This window comes from Diabrotica virgifera, chromosome 3, assembly GCF_917563875.1.
Source record: "Diabrotica virgifera virgifera chromosome 3, PGI_DIABVI_V3a".
Classification (NCBI taxonomy): domain Eukaryota; kingdom Metazoa; phylum Arthropoda; class Insecta; order Coleoptera; family Chrysomelidae; genus Diabrotica; species Diabrotica virgifera.
In genome coordinates this window covers 237,159,401-237,165,400 of record NC_065445.1, presented here as the reverse complement: position 1 = coordinate 237,165,400, position 6,000 = coordinate 237,159,401, and the positions used below count along the sequence as shown (strand labels likewise).

The following is a 6,000-nucleotide window of genomic DNA, read 5'->3' as shown; positions in this document are numbered from 1 at the left end:
TGATCTGGCAACGGGCAATCCGACTTCATTTACCGGCCATCTTAATTTTTTTTTCAATCTATTTCGAATAAAAAAAAATCTAGTGTACATTCGATGGACACTAGATCATTTGGGAGATAATGCAACAAAGGTGACCATTTATAAAGCTTGACGTGTAATAGAGGAACATTGCATTCAACTTCATACATTTAATTTATAAATAACTTTGAAAAACTCCTGATACAAGAATAAAAAACCGCTAAACGCCGTAAAAATGAGTGGCGCATAAAATATTCCAGCTACCAAAGATCTGATATGAATATTACGTGGCGCGAAAATGGATTTTCATTTGATGCAAAACAAAATTCTAGTTTTATTTTAAAAGATTTTTCCATAATATTTGCTAAATTTGAAGTAAACGCGCCACAAAAGAGTTTCAAAATTCAAACTGTATCAAAGTTACTCTTTTGTGGCGCGTTTACTTCAAATTTAGCAAATATTATGGAAAAATCTTTTAAAATAAAACTAGAATTTTGTTTTGCATCAAATTAAAATACATTTTCGCGCCACGTAATATTCATATCAGATCTTTGGTAGCTGGAATATTTTATGCGCCACTCATTTTTACGGCGTTTAGCGGTTTTTTATTCTTGTATATTATACTCGTACATCCATTATAAAAATTAATTCGAATACTTTGGAAGCGTTAAGATATTTTAATTTTTGCAACAAAACGGCGCGTCGTATGAAAAAATGGGAAGATAGATTTTTTGTCACAAATGGAACGAGGAATTCAAAAATTATTGTTAATTTGAAATATGTCAGTGGCGTATCATCTTTTTTTCTTTAAAAATTTCAGACCATTACCCGTATGCGCGCCAATGATGAATTTAAAATTCTTAATTGTATGTCAAAAAATTCACAATAACTACCTCTTAAAACCTGCCAAATTTTATTGCGATGTTGCCAGTAGTTTCGGCAAAATCGTAAAAAATGTGTAAAATTTTGTTTTCTTCAACGCCCTGTATCTTGAAAATGGATGGCGTTACAAAAAATTTTATTTAGCAAACCCCAATTATTTTCCATTTTTTTATCTATTCTAGTGACGGTGTTACCTTTTTTGAAAAATATGTATAAAATTGTATCAAAAATCGAAAAAAACCGAAAAAATGCGGTTTTTTATTTTTAAAGGTACGTTTCACCATTTTAAAAATTTGAAAAAATTCAGGGTGAAAGATTGTGCAAAAATACACATTATAATTGATTTTCGTAAAAACGAGTGTCTCAGTTTTTTTTTTCAGAGTTATTTAAAAGTTTAAAATTGTTCTAAAAATTCGAATTTCCCGCCAAAAAATTAAAAAAAAAATGTTTCATATAGATCTTTTTGAAACTTACAACTATTTTAAATAAAGTTTTTGGCTAGCTCTTGACGCGGCTGAGATAAAAAATAAAAACATAAAAAGGCTAATTAGGCTCTAGGGGGGTCACGTGACCACCTAGGGGGCTAAAAATTTCAGAAAGTGAGTTCCTCTATATGTGCTAAAAAGTGACCTATATGGAATTTAAATTGAGTTGGGGGCACTTTTCACCATCTTACCCGGCTAGGCCCTTTTTAAGTCAAACACCCTGTAACTCAGTAATGAGGCACATTTTATTTAAGTGATTTGGTTTAAATCGTAATATTTTGAGGTATAGAATTTACAACTCAGAGATTGGACATTCAATGAATCACCGTGTAGATAATAACGACGAAACTGTATTACAGCCAGTGAGAGAGTGAGCACGCAGCCAATGCCGATCTCTAAAGTCAGAACTTTTTTCTATTGCATATTTTGACTTAAAATTTTCCAGAAAAATTTTTCATGACATATATTTTAATGCTATTTAAGTTAAAATTATAAACTAAAAAAGTAAACATGAAACTAACAAAATCTGACGACAAAATGTTTAAAAATTGTCAACTTTTCTTTATTTTAACCTTTAACTACACGCGCTGGCGTATTTTGTACGCCAGATATAAGAATTCTACTGCAAATATATTTAAAAATTTAATTTTTGACCTTGTTTATCTCTCTAACCTATCACTGGAATGTGCTTTACAATCTGGTTTTAGTTTCGTTCTAATCGGCGTTCTGGGAAGATCGTAATTTACAGTTTATTATTTGTTGTTTCCGGTGGTGGACAATATACACCACGATTATATTAATATAAGTAGTAATATAAGTACATATTTCAATTGTTTTTTAGTCATTATGGCACAAAATATATTTTTCTTTATAAACAATACTTTTTCTCCTGTAAAAAATCACATTCCAAAAAATTTTTTATTAGTAATTTTATTTATCATGGAATCCAGTTATTCCATGATTCCAGTTATAAATCCCAATTGGCTTACTGAGAAGGAACTCCAAGTATTCACTGATGACTAAAGACCGGATTATATGTTCCTGTTTTGACTGAAATATGTACATATATATGTCTAAAATATGAGTAAAATATGTTGCAAATATTCCCTAAAAGTTTAAAATATGTTCCAAATATGTGGAATATGTGAAAAACATTTTAAAGTAACAAGAAAATATGCATTAAAAAATGTATAAAAGTTTTATTAAATAACGGTAAGTACATATATTGACAAAATTAACCTAAATATACCAATGTATACCTATCTAGTACCTATTACTATTACTTACGTTTCTACATTTTATTCCTTCTTATAAAAACAATTCACATTCAAATGTTTTTCAATATTTTCAATAGTAAAATTATGTCGCCTATCCGTTAGTAGTAATTTGTATGTTGAAAAGCTTCGTTCAACATCAACTGATGTGATTGGTGCAAATTTTAAAACATTAACAATCTCCGCATTTAAATTGGTATTAACATCAAAATCGCCACAAAGAATTTGGTTTGATTCCTGTAATAATTTTAAATCACTATTTTTCTGTAGTAAAGTTTCAATATATTTTTTATTTATTGATTATCCAATTTTTCCAGAAACTTCTTCAGCGTTTTCCTGAAATTTCTGAATTAAATTAAGAGACTCTTGTAGTGGAAGCGATTCAGTTTCAAGATTGAGGATGGTTTTATAAACAAATTCTTAATTCGATTTAATAAAACAAATTTCATTGTGCAGTCATCTGGTTTCTAAAATTGATTTGCATTTTGAAATCGCACCAATATTTGTTTCTTCAAAACTTAAAATTAGTTCTTTTACAGGGAGAAAATGTTCCGCATAAAAACAGGCAGCTTTTAAATATGTTCCCTATCTTGTGATTATAGGCTTCGGTGGCAAAAGAGTATTTGGTAATTTTTCTTTATATATCTGAATCCTTAAAGGCGATTTTAAAAATATTTTCTTCACGTTGCTAATTAAAATATTAACTGTGGGAAATGAATTTCGAATTTCTTCCGCCACTCTATTTAAACCATGCTCCAAACACGTCACATGAATTAAATTGGGATATAAAACTTTTAGTTGTTGGCCAGTCTTGACCATGTATGACGCAGCATCGGAAACCATAATCAAGATTTTGTTGGAACAATGTCGGGAAGGAAAAAGTTCATGAAAGCATCATTTATAAACCTAACCATTGTTACGTGGTTAACTGTGTCAAGCTGTTTACAAGCAATCAAATATGATTTACCAGGGGCGCTCTCATTTAAACAACCTATTAATAAATTTACCATATAGCCGCCACAACCGTCGTTTCATCTACTATAGATATATATAATTGTTATCTATAGTTTGGTGGGTTTTTCCGTAGGTCTGCGACGATTCTTGTGACATCAACAAAAATTTCGCTAAAATTTATTAAAAATATGCCAAAATATGTGAAATGGTCGAAAATATGTTCAAACCATCAAAATATGTTAAAAAAACGAAAATATTCTAAATATGTAAAATTAAATTAGTGTCAAACGCCTTTAATTATCATAATTCGTCCACATCCGGAAGCATTTGATTGTATCTTTGATGGTTGTCGATATGCAAAAAACATATAATCCGGTCTTTACTGATGACGAATAAGGTTTATTCAAACAACTAAGCGTATTTTTTCAAAAAAAAAAATAAACAAAACCGCTGTTTTTAACCCGAAACCTGCCACGTGGGGTGCTACCAGCACCCCATAACATATTTTTATCAAATATTTGATATTTCAAGTTTGCATACCGTGCTGTGCGTGATAGTAGCTTTCTATAATAGTATATAGCATAGATGTATTAGCGTTTGAAGTGGTTATTTAGTGTCATTCTGAACTTGTAGCTCAAAAGTCGAAATGGGGTGTCATCATCTGGCACTTTAAGTTTTAATTTTTTTTTGTATTTTTGATAAACATTTCAAATTTACATTTTTTTATTGAAATAACTGATTTCAATTATTAATATAGACTCTATACTCACTAAATCTTATTTTTTTAGATATTTTACTTCATTTCATTTATTATAGCTTGGTACTTGCTAATTTCCTTATAACACCTTTTTCATTTTATTTTTTAACTTTTATAACATACTAGTGGCTAATAAGTCAATAAAATATGTTTTTTTATATTCATGTGTTACTCAACACATTATTTTGTTTCTTAAACAAGTAGATCACAGAAAATTTTTAAGGGGTGCTGTGAGCACCCACGTGGCAGTTGACGCCTTGCAGGGCCACGTGGCAGGTGCGGGGTTAAGTGTATTCTCTTGTGGCGTATAAAGTACGCCACGCGTGTAGTTATGTTATAACTTGATGCGCGGGTAGTTAAAGGTTAAACATTTAGAAAAAATGTCATTATATCTAAATACTTTAAAGATGATACAGTTAAATTTCTAAAAGGAAATATTTGCAGCTATAGCGAGTTAAAGTTGAAAAATCATCAAAGTTGATTTTTCGCATTTTTGCATAAAATTTGATTTTTGAACATGTTCCATTAATTCTACATACAAATAAACTTCATATTCGGATTCAGCGACCCCGAGAACATAAATAATGACCAACAACTGCCATTCATCTATGATGGTCGCTTTTTCGATTTTTAAGCATTAAATTAGAGGTGTGCCTCTCGCATATAATTTTTTATACTTCTGTGCCACATTTCATTTCTCAGTTGACAACTTCCCTTCCAATTCTGCAGTCAAAATCAGTCTTTCTAAGAGGGTAGGGCGTCGGGTAGGGCAAAGTGTTTTTACAATACCTATCTATCCTATTTCTAATTAAACCTTCAGCTGCTTTTAAGAACACAACATCCTCTTCAAGACACTAACATGGTCAACATCTAATGCATCATCTTACATCCAACTGCAACCTCCACACAGAAGAAAGCAATCCATCGATGCTATAAGTATCATACTACCATTTTTTGTAAAGCTATTGGGAGAGTATACTTACTTACATAGTTAATTTATTGTCGTTACATTATTTTGTTTTATGAAAAATAAGTATGATTAGTTAATTTTATGTATATATCCCATATTTAGATAGGATAAGCATAAACGGTAGGCTTCCATAGTTTTGGCAATGGCATTTGGCAACGGCCATACCACACTGAATAATAATTTACTGGTTCTCGTCCGATCACCAAAGTCAAGCAGTGTCGGGTGCGGTTAGTACTTGGATGGGAACACCGCATGTTGTTGCCTTCCTTTTTTTTTTTTTGTTTTTTTGATATATTGTCCGCCTCCGACGCCCCTGAGGGGCATAATGATTTTCGACAAAGAAGAGAAGATATATTGTCCGCAGGATGGAGGCCCTCAACGTCGAGTTACCTGACAAACGTGATCAAAAGCTACCTAACTAATAGGCACGTGTCTACAGGTAACGACGATAATAAACTTACGGTAGGTGTTCCACAAGGATCCGTCGCGTCGTAGGCCCGACGCTGTGCGTGTTCTCCTCAGTGAGTTCAACAGTACTAGGGACTCCTTCACCAATCTGCTAAGAGCGTTCCACCTCAATCCAAAAAAGGCTTCCATAGTTAGTTACTATGGAAGTATGTTGAATGATCCACAGCATCATGAGTCATTTTCGAAAATAGT

The 6,000-nt window shown here is 31.7% G+C and overlaps 1 pseudogene; it reads left to right on the top strand.

Annotated features, from left to right (window-relative positions):
* Positions 1 to 5,491: 5,491 nt before the first annotated feature.
* On the top strand, positions 5,492 to 5,604 carry LOC126882834 (5S ribosomal RNA; annotated as a pseudogene).
* The last annotated feature ends 396 nt before the right edge of the window (positions 5,605 to 6,000 follow it).